This window comes from Haliaeetus albicilla, chromosome 6, assembly GCF_947461875.1.
Source record: "Haliaeetus albicilla chromosome 6, bHalAlb1.1, whole genome shotgun sequence".
Classification (NCBI taxonomy): Eukaryota; Metazoa; Chordata; class Aves; order Accipitriformes; family Accipitridae; genus Haliaeetus; species Haliaeetus albicilla.
In genome coordinates, this window is record NC_091488.1 from 371,879 (window position 1) to 387,295 (window position 15,417).

At 47.9% G+C, this 15,417-nt stretch overlaps 1 protein-coding gene across 4 annotated transcripts in view; it reads left to right on the forward strand.

The window, feature by feature from the left end:
* Positions 1–372: 372 nt before the first annotated feature.
* RAI2 (retinoic acid induced 2) overlaps positions 373–15,417 on the forward strand; it is a 45,428-nt gene continuing 30,383 nt past the window's right edge. Inside the window, exon 1 of one of the 4 annotated variants that reach the window (XM_069784752.1) lies at positions 373–548. The gene's annotated coding sequence lies outside the window, so the exon portion shown is untranslated. Of the gene's footprint in view, positions 549–983; positions 1,133–1,385; positions 1,524–2,946; positions 3,057–15,417 lie in introns of those variants that run through there. The other 3 variants (XM_069784753.1, XM_069784757.1, XM_069784756.1) reach the window with 3 other exon arrangements.

The window sequence follows — 15,417 nt, forward strand, 5'->3', positions numbered from 1 at the left end:
TTTTTTTTTGAAAGCGGAGAAAGGGGGAGAATAAAAATAGGAAACTAGAAACGTGGTCAGTCTGCGATAGCGGCAGAGGAGACAAGGTCAAAACTTCAAGCAAGCGGGGAGCAAAAAATCCATGAGATTTATTAAGCATGACGCTGACTGCTGCAGCATCCTCCCGGGCGTCGGGCTTGTTCCTGCAAAGGCTGCGGCGGCCACGCGGGCCCCTCAGTGGGCCCTACCCCACGCAACCCTCGCGTGTCCCCGTCGCCCCCCCCACCCCCCCCCGCGCCGAAGGCTCCGGGGGGGCGCGGGGGGGGGCGACGGGGACGCGCCGGCGGGAGGGCGGAGCGAGCGGTAGTAGGCGTGGCGCAGGGTGGGGCAGCCCCGCCCCGCCCGCCGCTCGCCCCGCCCCCGCCCCGCCCGGCGCGGGGGGGGAGCGGGACGCGGTACCGGGCAGGGCAGGGCGGCGCGTCCCCGGCGGCGGCCGGGGTTGACAGAGGCGGGCGGCGGCTGCGGCCCCCATGGAGCCCGGCTAGGGGCTGCCGCACCCTCCACCGGAGGTAGGTGCCGCGGAGCGGCTGCGCACCGATAACCGCGGGCGGGCGGGCGGAGCGGTGACAGGTTGGCCGGGGCGGCGGCGTTCTGCGGGAATTCCCCCCCCGCCCTTTGCCGGCCGCGGCCGGGCTCTGCGGTACCGGGAGGAGGGCGGCGGCGGTTCCGCGGTCCCCGCTTCGGCCCGTGACTATTGTTTCTGGTGGCGCCGAGCGGGCGCAGCGAGACCCCGGCGGCGGCTTTGTGCGGGTTGTCCCGGCAGTGGGGCTGCGGCGGTGGCGGGGAGGGGGGGGGACGCGGAGGACCGAGGCGGGGAGAGGGACGGCGCGAGACGGTGACCGCAGGGGCAGAGCCGACCCCCCCCCCCCCCCAGCCGCCCTTTCCTCCTCCTCCTCCTCCTCCTCCTGCCCGCGCAACTTCTCCAAAATCACGCCCGTGGGTGCGCGGGGAGGAGCGGCGCGTGCCGCGGCGAGGCATTCCCCCCCCCCCCCCGGCTTGTGGCTCCTGCCCCACGGGAAGGAAAACGCGGCGGGTCCCGGCGGCTTGAAGCACCCGGGTCCGCGCCCTAGAAGAAGGAGAGTAAAGACATAGGGTGGGTTCCAAGAGGGGCCGTAGTGGGGGGATTTGGGGTCCCTCTCGTAGCCGGTCCCAAGTGAGGAGGAGGAGGGTTTATCCGTCCGAAGTCGGGGCAGAAATTCCTCCCGCTGTCGCCCGGCTTCCCGGCGAAGGCTGCCAGCAGGGTGAACTGTCACCTGCGTCCCCCTTAATGGCTTTTTCTGGAGGAGGCGGCCGCGGGGCGTGGGTCCTCTGCGCCGGCGTGGCTTGCTGCGGGCGTGCGAGCGGTGGGTGCCTCGGTGAAGTGTCGTGCTCCAGAAGTTCTGCATCCCTCGGGGAGATGGAGATGCTGCAGGGTGCAAGCGCCCTGTGCCAGAGTTGCAGGGCAGTCCATCGCCTTCTCTCGTTTTTTCCCTCTTTTTTACGAGGTTGGTTTGGCTTTGATTTAGTCACTGCTGTTGATGTCGGTTTTCTCGCGTGCCGTTCTTCATCAGAAGTCATTTTTAAAATAACACTTAAAATGCAGGCTTCAGAATGTACGTATAGTCTAATGGGGATGTATTGTTAAAGAGGAAAGGGTATCTGGTTGCCCATTAATTCTTCAGGTATTTTCCATTTAAACTTGATGAGGAAATGTTTTTTCCAAGTAACCTTTCATGTCATCTATCACTAGCAAAGTGGCTTAGCGTTTAAAGTAAAGGTTTCCTCACAAATATGCTACTGATTGGCATGTTTCAGGCATAACACTAGTACAGGATGAAAAATCAGCACGCTTCCATTTTTTTAATATGTAAATTTGGAAAAGCCTTTCCCTCCTTTTCATGACTCTGTGAGTGGCCCTGGTTAATCAGATGTAACTACAGTAACTAGTCCAGGAGGCCGCTGATAGCCTGCACGTTTTCTTGCGCAGCTCTGCTAGAGAAGCCTGTTCAGTTAACGTACCCTCACTATTTTGTTCTTGGCGTCTCTGATGAATTTTGTAGCATTTCTGTGATAAGCTCCAGTGGGACTCTCGTGGAGACACTGAAATCTCTTTTACCTTGAGAGATGATGGAAGCCAAATTTGAAGAGGGGATAACTGCTCAAATTAACTGGAGAGTGATGCTGAGTTTCCGTGTATCCATTAAATTCTGGAGGCGCTGCAGTAACCAGAGCTATCCGAGTCAGACTGGGAATCACCCCAGTGGTGGGTTTTGCAGGGTCCTGATCACTTCCTACCAAAAATGCAAGTGATAAGCTTTTGCAACGTGCGTGGATTGCATTGCAAGTGCAGGCTGGAGGATGGAGCTAGTCATGTAGCGGGCATGACGTGTGTGATGAGCAGGTCGCGCTGAACACACTACAACTTTGGGAAGCTGGCATTTGCTGTGCAGAGCCTGCAGCGGTGTGAATTACAGGGAAAAAATGCATTTGCATGTAACAAAGGCGGCTGGCTCATCTCCTGCGTGAGGAACTCATTTTTTTAGAAAATCTGGCTCCCGTTTCTGCCTCTGCCGCAAATTGCCGGTGTAGCTTTGGGCAAATCATTTAATGTTTCCGTGCCTCCCCTCTCCTCATCTTGGCCTGTGACCCACGAAGGGCTTGCCTATACCAGGCTGTCAGTCCAGACCCTAACTCAAACCCTTTACCTTCCCCACTTGCCTTGCGCATAGCAGCCTGAAGCCTGCGATAGGTGGTACCTAGCTGCTCTGAGGGGATACAGTTTGACATTCAAATGCTGCTGCTGGAGCCAATAATACAGATGTAGCAGCCTCACAGCTATTCATTAATCTCTAATCCTGTCCTTCTTCTAATCCAGTCATTCTCTGCTGCTAATCAAATTGCCCGGCATTGCTCGAGTGGTGTTTGGCTGTGTGCTTGCCCTCGTGTTGGCTAGCCTACATCAAGACAGGGAAGCGGTGGCAGTGAAGATGGGCTGAGTATCACCAGCTCTTCAGGACAGAGACCGTCTGTCACTTGAGGTTTGTAAAATCCATGGCATGAGAGAGGCCTGGTGTGATTTAGTAATACAGATCATAGCTAGAGGGTAAATTGCAAAAACATCACAGAAAAATGGCCAGAAAATGGCACCTCGGGCGTTCCTGCGCAGCCAGCTGTGTGCACATTGGGAGGGAACGGAGGTGGAAGGGTGCAGCTCCCTCGGCGTAACAACGGCATTCTTATTTTAGCATGGAAGACAGCCAAAGATAAGGAGTGGTTGTCATCCGGCTGGTTGGAGGATTAAAAAAAAAAAAAAGAGAGAAAGAAAAGCTGTGTGGAAATAGAAATATTTTGATGTAGGTACTAAAGGAAAAAAAAGCAGATAACCTTGGAAGTGGTGGACTAGCCACATAAAGCTGGCAGTACAAGATTTCTCCCATAAAATCCAGAATGATCCTAATTAAGCCCAGACCCTGTGAAATGACACATGGCTTTATTTATTTCAGATGTTTCTAGGTCCTAAAGATGGGGCCAAATGTGAAGAGTTTGATGTGGCAGATAGTTTAACCCCAATTACTTCTACATAAATCACATGATTGTTACAGGAGCTGAATACATCTGATGGGTGCCCCAGAGCAACTGATAAAAATATATATATATTTAAAAAAAAAATCCCCTGAAAAATCTCTGGTGGTGCGGGTGAGGGTTTGGGGGAGAAGGGTGGCCATCCTCTCCACAGACAGGAGGATGGGGATGCAGGAGCTGTTGCCGCACAGTGTGCCCGCTGGTCTGCATGCACAGGCAGCTGAAATGGTGGCTTTGTAGAGCAGGCAGGCAGAGAAAGGGAAGCAAAATGGGAGCTGACAAATATTCTCATTATGAAACTGGGATCGATGAATGATTTATGGGGGTACTTGCTTTTTTTTAAATTTTATTTTATTTTGAGCAGACGGAGTTGGTTGGCGGTGTGTGGTGCTAGCCATGAATGGCTTCGTTTTGAGATGGGGCTGCACTGGGTCATGCCTCCAGAAATGACATCTACAGAATAACAATACAGTAAAACACTTTTCAGCACTGCTTGGGTTTCATAGACTGTCTTCAGGAGGAACAAGTTTTCCTTATTTTTTGTTCAAAGCCCTAGGCCTAAATTCTCCCAGTGGACTCTGGATTTCAGAAAGGAGGTGGCTGTACGAGCAGTCCTAGGCTGCGGGGGATCATTATGGACCTGTCTTGGTTCTCCTTGGGTATTTCCATTCCTGGGTTTGCAATATTGCCCATCCCTCCTGGAGCACTGAGCAACTCCGTAAATAGGCCACTCTGTGGAGGAGCTGCTCTGCCGGGCGATTAAATGTTGCTTGTTAGTTCTGGCTTCCCCCCCCCCCCAAACAGGTCTATCCATGCTGTACTTCGATGTGCAGAGCAATGCTGTAACATGGGTAGAGTGAATTTACGGGGTCATGTCTGTGGGATTTCGCCAGTCCCGTTGGTGGCAGGGTGTCCTGGGGAACCCCTGCAGCAGCTGCCGCTCCACACTCAAGTGCTGGCTTTGGGTGTGAGTGACTGGACCCCTGTGAGCTGGACCAGTTTCCAGTACCCTTTTATTTTTGCTAGTTAATAGAATCATAGAATAGTTTGGGTTGGAAGGGACCTTTAAAGGTCATCTGGTTGAACCCCCCTGCCATGAGCAGGGACATCTTCAGCTAGATCAGGTTGCTTAGAGCCCCATCCAACCTGACGTTGATTGTTTCCAGGGATGGGGCATGAAGCAACTCTCTGGCCAGCGTTTCACCACCCTCATCGTAAAAAATTTCCTCCTTGTATCTAGTCTGAATCTACCCTCTTTTAGTTTAAAACCATTACCCCTTGTCCTGTTGCAACAGGCCCTACTAAAAAGTCTGTCCCCATCTTTCTTATAAGCCCCCTTGAAGTACTGCCCTTGCTGGTGGCTTGAAGGGCAAGCTGGGTTTGCATTTGCACCGCCCCCCCCCCCCCCGCCTCCCCCATGGCAGGCGCAAAATTCACAGAACAAGCCCCAGGACCGACCAAGTCCATAAACGTCTTATTATCTTGTTATCTTTGAGCCAGTGATTGGGGGTGAGCTCTGACAGGCAAGAGAGGCAAAGGAAGCTTGCTGCGTCACCTCACTGAGCTTCAGTGGGGCTGCTGAGGGTAGGTGCCCCCCTGAACACCCGAGGCCGTAGCTCCAAATTCAGTTGGTCAGGCTAGTTTTGAAGAGCAGTCTCTCCTCCAGTGCCTCTATGTGCTTCAACCTTTTAATTATTTCTCTGCTTTTCTTGTGGCATGGCAACAAAGAGGTGGGAGAAGTGCAGTGGCTACCAGGAGGCCCAGGAGGACAATGGCTCTCGCCTGCCCCGGCAGACAGTGTGCTCCTTGCGGCAAAGCTAGGTTATTTGGAGGAGTGCAGGTCTTGCACTCCAGCAAAAAATAATTCATTAAGGGCCAGAGAATAATCACTTTACTCCGAAAAGCCTCTCCAGCTGCATTGCACCAACTGTTCTTTTTCAGCCTCTGAATCCTTAATGACAGTAGCAGTTAATTTCTCTTCCTGTGTTTTTCTAGCTGCAATGTCCTATTTTCTCTGAGTTTATTGAAAAAATAATAGAAGTCATTACATAGCTACTTGTCACCTTTCAGAGAAGAAAACTTCTCCCTGGTTGAATGGCCAAGTTAGTTGCTTGGTGACTGACTCAGACAATAGCGACTTTTTGTAGCTCATCAGTTAGTCATCTGTGCTTCCTGAATAAACTAATTAGCTGGAGGAGTGTTACTTAACTTATAGTCCATGAATATCAGAAGATGGTGAATAAACCAGTTGCGAGCAGTATGACAATGACACGTGCATTCGGTTGCATGTAAGCAAAAAACCTGAAACTTAGGGTCAGAAGTGGCAAAGTGAGAAATGTGTATTCATTGTGTTTGGTTTTTTTTTAAATTTGATTGTCTTTGAAAGTTTATGTGACAGTACTGCACAAAATGGTCCTTGGTTTAAAAATAACAATTAAGTGGTCCATATATATATATATATAAAAAATATATAAAAATAATTAGGTTAAAGAAAAGATACTGAGGAGCATTGAACTAGATGATGCAGAAGGGCAATGAGAGTGGAAGATGTGGGAAACTAAGTGAAATGTGAAGTATTTTTGTGTGTGTATGATATGCATCTTTCTGGTTGTTGGTTTTGGATCGCTTGCTGTAGAGCTGGATCCACACAAGGCCACTGCAAAGCAAACAGGAAGGGCAACATGCTGTTTTTTAATCAGGATTTTCTTCACTGAGCAGTCAGGCATCACTGTCTGAATAACAGATGCCCTCATCTCCAGCCTTGGTGATGGGGCTTGAGATCAGGAGGCAGCTCTCGGCCAGGATGTCTGCCCCACAGAAAGGTGGGGAAAGAGGACTGCTTGCATGGCTAAGCCTTGCTCTCCAGGTTGTGGGATGCTGAGGGGATGCCAGAAGGAAGTAGGAACGTATGTACAGATATATGTTCTTGCACTCCCCCCCCCCCCCCCCCCCAAAGTGTTGTGTACTTTCCAGGGAAGAAAATGAGAAGGATCATTCCTTGTTTGGAAGAATCTTGTCTGTGTTACTGTCTTGGGCAGCTGTCATTGGGGTCCTCAGAGACAGTTGTTGCAGGTGCCAAGCCCGTTGGACCTGCTGTCTGTCGGACCTGCTATCTGAGATGCCTGGCCTTGGGGGAGAGTTCCCCACAAGGCCCATGGGAGAGCGGGTGGATCAGATGGCTTCACCCAGAAGATCAGTGGAAGCATGGGTCTGCAGCCCTGGAGGGTCTTCTGGTGTGACAGCAAAGGGTCCCTTTGGCACAGGATACTTTCTACTAGAGAGAGCATGTAGTGTGTAGATATAAATACATATATACACAGGCACACGCATGCACGTGTACTTGCACAAGTGTATCCTAGAAGAAGGAATGCACGGAAGAGCCTTGCTGTTATGCTGTAACCAAAGTAATGTTGGTAGGTGGAAGAAAGCAGTTGCAAGGAGTTATATTTCCCCACTCACTGACGGAATGCATGTGCCTTTGCGTTGGGTTTGCCATTTAGGTCCTTAAGTGATTTTTTTTTTGAATGGTTGGGTAGCAGCTGTGTTTAGCCATGAAACCATCACTTGTATTTTAGGATACATTTTGGCTGTCACCATAGCTTTCTGTCTTCTAAAGGGGGTTATTAAATTGATGGGGGTAGCCCCAGATGCCGTCAGGTGCTACAGAAGAGAAAGTGAAAGCAGCGTATGGCTGTGTGCCATGGATCCCCATGTTCGTAGTGTGTAACCGCAGAGCTGTGCAATGACGATCCCAGAGGGACCTGGTACAGCCTGCCACCTGAAACGGTTAAGTCAACAAACGAGATGGATGCCCTTGATCATGAACAGGCTCCAGATATCTTGGATTTGCTTTGGTTACTGGAGAGGTGGGTCAACACTCTTGCTTTCTGTTTGCTTTCTGGTGGAACTGAAGAGCTCTTTGCTTTGAAGCATAAAGGCCCAAATAGTTTGGGACCTGGTGCTTCTGAAACTGCTTTTCTTGAGAAGAGGTGCTGCTGCATTTCCAAGGGGCTAAGGTTCTCAAGCAAGCAGCCTTTTATTTTTAAAAAGGAAGGAGGTGTTTTTATTAAGAGTTTCCTGTTTTGAACTCTTTGGTTAAAGGGTATGAAGTGGTCAGAGGTGGGAGAGTTATCATTTAGGTCAGGGTTGTCTCTTTGTATTTTCATATTTGTATACATAGTGCACATATATGAATTCTTTTCATATTTATATTATATATTTTTATTTATGCAGTTTTTTCCTGTTCTATTTAAGGCTGCTGCTTTAAGGAAGTCTAAATAAGGTTTCCTGTCAGGAATGGTTTAGATATAGCTGGTCCTGCCTGGGGCAGAGGGATGGGTTAGGCAACTTCTCAAGGTCCTTTTCAGGACCTTTTCTGCTGTTCCAGGCCGTTACCCAGCAAAACAAATTTGTAGTAGGTTGTGCTGGTTATGCTGATGGGGTTTTGCTATAGCATTTAATGTGGATATTTGTTTCAAAAGGAAGTAATAGCTAATTGTAGCATAGTAACTGCTGCTGCATCGGACAAATGTTTCTTAAAATTAAAGAGGAAAACAACTGATGTTACATTTTTAGACTAGCATCGTGATATGGCTGTGATTAATTTTTCCAGGAGCTTTGTGTTTTTTATATCTGCTTAAGTGTATTAACATTTTAAAAGGTCAAAGGTAAGCTTTAAAATGGATGCCAAATTAAGATGGATGGGAGGAAAATGACATTTACTTCTTGTTACTGCACATTGTTTGAATTTGACCGAAGGCAAAAACAAAACAAAGAACAACCCCACCCCACCCCCCCCATACGTACACACATGCACGCATGCATGTGTGCGTGCACAGACAGACAGACATGTTCCCACCACCTGCCTTCCCTGCACACCTGGTCCGGGAAAACCTTATTCATCTAGGCAAATCATCATCCTAACAAAACCAGTAGTCCAATGTCTTCATTTCCAGACAGCTTAAGTATCCCTTTGCCAAGTATCTCATTTAACTAGGGTGAGTGGACTCTGTAAATAAAAGTAGCTAAAATATAAATATTAGGAAAATATGGCTAATGGGAACCATAACCACGTTATCATTTCCTGCCCTTGGTGGGTTTGAGATGATGATTTCTTCAGGGAAGGGACTGTACCCTCATCCCTATTCATGCAGTTCCTGGCACACCAAGTCCCTGTGAAAACAGAAAATAAAATACAGTGGGAAGGATGCCTTTGCTTCCAGTGGGAGCGGTGGCCAGTCCCAGCCGAAAGCAAGGCTTTAGCAGAGCTGCTCTGTGAACATACCAGTGTACAACAACTTTGGGTCTGGAGAAAGCAGCATAGCTCGAGGGAAGGACCGAATCTGATTTATGTCCATCATTTCCACTCTTGCCCTGAAATGATGATGTGGAGCTGGGCTGGTGATGCACCCTGTGCCTTGGGAATCACAGCCACTCTCTCTGTCAAGGGACCCAGCCTGGTTTCGTGGATGTTGTTTCACAAGGCAGAGTCACTCCCATTGCTTCATGACACTTACTAATCCAAGGTTTAAAAAAAACAAACAAAACCAAACCAAAACGAAAAATCCCTAAAATTTCTTCAAATCCTTCTTCCCACTGGTGGCTCATCAGTGAGGACTCGGGCTGCCTCCGGCATCAGACTCCGGCTCCCTCAGCCCCGTGCTGCCCCACGAAGCACACCCCGATCTCATGCGGGCTGCAGGGGCTGTGCTGCCCGGGGGAGAGCCACACTGTGCCAGGGGCTGTTCTGACTTTAGGTCGTTTTTTGTTTTTAATAGACAATTGTAAATTGTTACAGCTGTGGAGGATTCAAGGCGGTAGCTTCATCCACACCTGGGTGCTCGGTGCAGGGTACTCGGTTTCCCAGGCCCGTGGGTAGTTTCAGCCTCCTCCTTGAGGCATGCACGCGCCTCCCTCCCACCCAAAACCCGACTGAAGTGTTCCCTGAAGCACTGAAGAGGAAGACGTTTCAGCGCAGACCCTCTCTCTGAGGGGTCGAGGCAGCCCGGCCTCTGAGAGGAGCCTGCGTCTTGTGGTGCCCGGGGGTACCGGGGTCACATTTCCTCTGAGGCTTCTCCAGCCCTCATTTTTCTGCAGCCTAATCGCTGTAGATTTAGTCCTTTTGTTCTTGTCAGCTTTTTAATTTTTTCACTGACTTCCCTGAGATGAAAACCGTCTCTTCCCAGAACCAGATGCCAGCCTCAGTAGCTGCTGGTTCCAAAGGGTGTGGGTGTAAGTGGGGTGACGCTTTGGCCCAGTACTGGTGGGGTGACTTAGGTGCGTCAGCTGCGGCGGGGCCGCCGGTCACCGAGAAGAGGCACCGCTGCTGCTCCCGCCGCCGTACCTTTGGCAGGCGGCCCGCCAGCCCTGCGCCGAGGGGGAGAGCAGGAAGATCCCCCTGCGCTTCGCCGAGGGGGAGAGCGGGAAGAGCTGGGGGTTCGCCAGAGGCGAAGGGCTGGCGGCGGCCTGTCCTCAAGGGAGGAAGCCGCGGTGCTGAGCCCTGCCGCTGCGCGAAGGCCCGAGGTGTGTCGGAGGTTCGGGTCAGGGGTGGCCAAATCCTTTCCTCCCTCCCCCAACAAGCAGTAAGCCCTCCTAAGCATCCCTTTCTGGGTGCTGGAAATGCCTGTCTGACAAAAAGAGAAGGGAAAATGTCAAACGCTCAAACACTTCGTTCCGGCGTGAAGATGTATTTTTCATTTCAAACTGAGTGGATTCTTTCAAGGCTTCACTGCCCTCTGAGTGGAACAAACAAAACAGCTTTATTTTTTCATTTTACCAAAAAAGAAAGATAGTTCTTAAATTGCTCAACCCAAACATTTCTTTTTAATTTTTTTTCCCCCAGCCTGGCCACCATAGCAAACAATTTCATTATTTGCATAGCTCTAATTGCAGTGATTAAACAAACACAGCAAATGCCGACCCTTCACAGAGCCTCATCACACAGCCCCACAGCCAACTTGGTCTGTATTTTGTCAGCAGAGAGGGAGATCGGAGGGGCTTTGTGCTAGGCTGAAAATAAATTACCGACTTACCTTTTTTTTTTTTTTTTTCTTCCAAACTGATACACTATCAGTTCAGAGCAAGAATAATTTTACCCGTTGTCTTGCTAGCCAGCTGAGGGATATCACCATATTGTGATCGTGGAAGAGTTTAAAAAACATTTGCATTTGGAATGTCTTGTTCACGTGTTACTCTTAAGTTGCAACCTCTGTTGCCGTTATTAGAATAACGCTTAGGGTTGATATTCTGTTAGTGATACCCATATTAACATAAAGCAATGAGAAACAAACATCTGCATCTTTTTTTGTTGTTGTTGTGAAGATGGCAGGTACCCAAAGACAGGGTTAAGGAAAGTTTTATCTGGCTGCAGTTCCATCAAATAGGAACAAACAATTTTTTGGACATTTTTTAATGACATTTATTTATAGCAGGTAGCGCACAGGCGGCTGCTATTTCTCAGCGTGCTGGAAGAATGTTCTCCAGATGGTGCTTACTGTTTATGCTTTTATTCACTTCGCTTGAACACAGCAGCACTCTGCACAAAACATGGAAAATTGGAAAATAAAAACAATTATGTTTTTACAAAGTGCCATGTGATTTGCTGAAATGTCTTAGTTGACTGATGAGCGATGCTTGGGGGCAGCATGGGGGATCACAGAAACCCTGCGCCTGAGTCCCCACGTGGGTAACAGGCATCGCCCCAACTGGAGAGGGGCTCGCCCTTCTCTCCCCGAAAGGTGGGTTTGAGCAGGGCTGTTAATCCTGCCCTCGTGTCTGTGCCTCTTCTGCCTCCCTTTCCCCTCACAGGGATTTGAGTGAATGTAGGAAAGGGGTGATAATGGCAAGATTTTTGTTGGGCTTTCTGTGGCTGTGCAGCCCTAAGGTGGGAGAGATGCGAGACAAAGCATTTCATAAGCGTCGCCTGTGCCATCGTGTTCCTTTGGCTTCTGATCTCAGCGAAAAATAAAGTCTTAAGGCCTTCAGCTGGTCCAGCTGAAAGCAATAGCAAAAGTCAGGACTGGTATCCAGAAGGACCAGCATGGTCCATGATTTCTGTTCATTGCAGTGGTGAAAATATATATCCAAATAGTGGGCATGCTCTTGCAGGCTTTTATTATGCAGCTTCTGCAGGACTACTCACACAAAACATTTTCAGACTGGAAACTTTAAATAAAAGACTCTGGAATCTAAAGAATTTTTTTCATTAAAAAAATCCTTGGGAAAATTTTGAAAAGAATTAATTCTTTCAATTTCATTTAAAAAAAAAACAACAAAAAAGGGCAATCAAAACGGATATTAAGCAGGGGAAAAAAAGTATTATTATTTTTAGGATTTTTTAATATTTGTTGTATATGTATATAAAAATATATGTATAAAAGAAATAAATATTTCTGGCTTCTATTAAAAAAAAAAACAGAACAAGAAAACAACAAACCCACAGCACTTCAGGACAATTTTTCAAATAGCAAAAACCATATCAAGTTTAAACTTTCAAACAGGCCACGATTATTATTTCTTTGTAAACAGGAGCCTTGTAAACAGGATTCCTTCAAAATCTAGTTTAAAACCAGCAATACTTTTAGTGAAATTAAATTTCAAGAAATTAATGTATAAATAGTTGTTCAACTGGTTTGGGGGATTTCTTCGCTAAATGGGTAGCGCTGCACAGCGCTTTGATTTCTCTCCCTTGCCCGTTACCCAAGAGACAGCCCTTTCCCAAGCAGAATTCTTGCTACATCAGCTCCATGCTGTTTATCTCTCGTTGCTCCCTTGGCAGTTCTTATTTCTTAATGTGTTAATTGTAGTTCCTGGACCCTCGCATGTGAGCATGTGTGATGTTCACGGTAATGATGCCGACACGTTCTCTAGTTCCTGGAATCACGGAGAGAAAACCTTACATACGGTCTGGGCACAGGGCATCCAGTAAGAGAAACCAATTACAAGAATTCAAATAGCATAAAAAGAATAAAGTGGGTAACTGGGGAGAGTAGGCATTGGGTTGGGTTGGGGTTTTTTTTTGCTTATTTGGTTATGATTCCTTCTACGGCTCTGGCTTTGTGTGATATATATATTTTTTAATTAAAACTTGAATTATGTCACTTGCTTTCCACCTTTTAGCAGTATTTCACAGTAAATTCATTCCTAATAGCAAGTAGTCAGGGGTAAGGAATGGCTTTGCTGAGCGATGGGGACTGTTAATTATTAAAAAGAAACCTATGGATTTAAAACAAATTAGACCTCATTAAGCCTAGGTCTGTTTCCACACAGATCAGCTGACATGAAAAAGCCCATCTCCGAGCATGGAAAATTGCGCTTTTTAGCTGACACATTCCTAGCAGAGATGCGCTTGGGCTGGCACAGGGTGCGTTTGCTCTTTTGGTTTGTGTCAGAGATCCCCGATTTCTGATCTCAATTCAACACCTGTGGCTTTCTTGCGTCTTTCCCGTTTTCCTTCCATCTCTCCTTTCACCCTCATCCACCCCCAGTGATGCCGCTCAAGCCCATGGGCACACGGGAGTCCCACCTTGCTCCTGGAGGTGGCTGCTGGCCATCAGCAGCTGGAGTCCGGCTGGCTGGGTCAGCCAGCTCCTGGACAATCTTGGTGCTAAGCTCAGCCGAACAGCTTGGCTGCTCCAGGTATAGTGAAAGGGGAAACACAGGAAAACTCCTTTTCTCTTCCTTGCTTTTGGAGGGGAGGGAGATCTTTGACTTCTGCTGTGGGGCTCTTGCCATGGCGAGGCTGACAAGTTCCGTAGGATAGATGTACTTATTCTCATTTACAGAGGCAGGGGCTTTTTTGTTTGTTTGTGTTTATTTTGTTATCCAAACTTGGCTGTGACTCTGAAGTTGGTTGTACTTAGAGGCTTTCTGTGGGACCTTACAGAACATCCAAAGGGCTGAAGTGATTGTTGGAGACCATGTGCTCAAACCTATGTAACTGCGGCATGTTTTAAGCTGCTTTTCTGAAATTTTTTGGAGGCAGTGGGTGAGTGCGTTCACAGGAGAATCCTAATAAGGAGAGTGAAAGGTGGCCTACAATGAGCATTTTAATTGTATGTTCGCAAGGATGCCATGTATGGGCTTTGCTGTCTTGCTGAGACATCCCCCAGATCTTCTCTGGCATTACAGGCATTGACACACTCGTATCAGGAGAAGAAACGCCCGTTCTGCTGGCTAGAAATCAGCAATAACATTTTGACATCTGTGCAACAGTTTAAAATGAATTATTCAGCACATAGATCGTGCTATTTGAGCAGCCAGCACATCTCTGCCCATTTACTACTGTCAGTCCATGGTGGAGATATCATTGATGCCAGTGGGAACGGAGCACATGGACTGGGGGTAGGTTTTGGCCCATAGCCTGGAACAGCATTTGACAGCACCCCTGCAGAATATGATAGGGATAATCTGCTTTGCCACCAGCAAAAGACTGAAAGACAATGCCAGTCTGTTTCTTCCCTCAGAGTATTTTAAACACATGCGGGAGAAAGATCTTAAGAATTGAAGAAATCATTAATCATTTGACTGTTTAAATTCTGCTTTAAAGAGTGAAACTTGCATGTAATTTTGATGAAACCAATGTATTGCATATGATTCTCCAGAAGCCCTGAGCATCTATTGCCTACTGGGAGTAGACCCAGAGCACAAACTGGCAGCAGGTCCAGGCCAGTCTCCAGCTTCTGCCAAGTTAGAGGGTTAAAGTGAAGCAGTCGCTAATTCCTATCAGCAAAGAAAATTCATGAGCTTCACGATGTAAGCAGCATCGGATTCGGAAAAACAAGCCAAACTGCTGTAGAACGCGCTTTAGGGAACTGCAGATGGGGAACTGGGAGGAAACACAGATCAGCCAGACACCAGCAAAACCAGGTCTGCTCAAGACAGGCGTTCAGGAGAGAAGGTGGACATTTATCTTGTATTTAGCTTCCTAATTCAGCAAGGTCATCTGAATTAAAGCAGTGTATGTCTGGTGAGAGTCTAACATCTGTTATTTCACAGGACGCCTGTTGCCTGTAGCTGCATTTTAAATATAAAATGCAGAACACGGTATGGAAATGTTCTGTACTATGGGTTATTGTCCTATCCTCACCTTCCTTTAAGGTCTATTGTATAGCTGTCCACTGATGCTTATCTAGCGGGCAAGAATTTGGGAGCACTCAGATAGCATTGCAGTGTGCAGCAGTATCATCTGCCCATCATTGTCCATGTTTTTCACGTGGCTAACTAAAAATCCAGCACGCCCCAATTTCTACCTGCTCTTCCATTTATGTGTAACAAGTAATACCCTATAGTGGAAGTAGCCCAGTGTTGTACTTGGAAAGGCAAGACATATTATCCAGGTAACGATAAAACAAATGACTAGTATACATTAAAGTTCTTGTGCGGGAAAGCTTATCTATTGAGAAAAGACACTTAAGCACATAATGAAAGTTAAGCAAATCCTTATGTCCCACTGAAGTCGGCAGAATTTAAGCAGGTAGTTAAATGGTACATGCAGTAAGGGCATATGCTGTGATAGTAACACTGTAGCTGTAAGATTTTTTAACCCGTGTGTGTGTGTATGTATAGCTTTATTTTCAGAGTCCCCAAGAGCTTTGCAATTAGCAGAAAGATGGGAAATCATGATAAATACCACGCAGCTCTGGATCCTTGGGTGCAGTGCTTCAGCCGGAGGTGGGACCTGGCTTCCTCAGCCGGTCCTTGACAAGAGTGGCTCTGCAGCTGATGCTGCTGCAGCTGGGTGCGAGCTGGAGTTTGCGTGCACACCACCCGGGTGTGGGTACGTGTGTGTGCTGTTTTCATAGGGACTAAAAGCCTGGT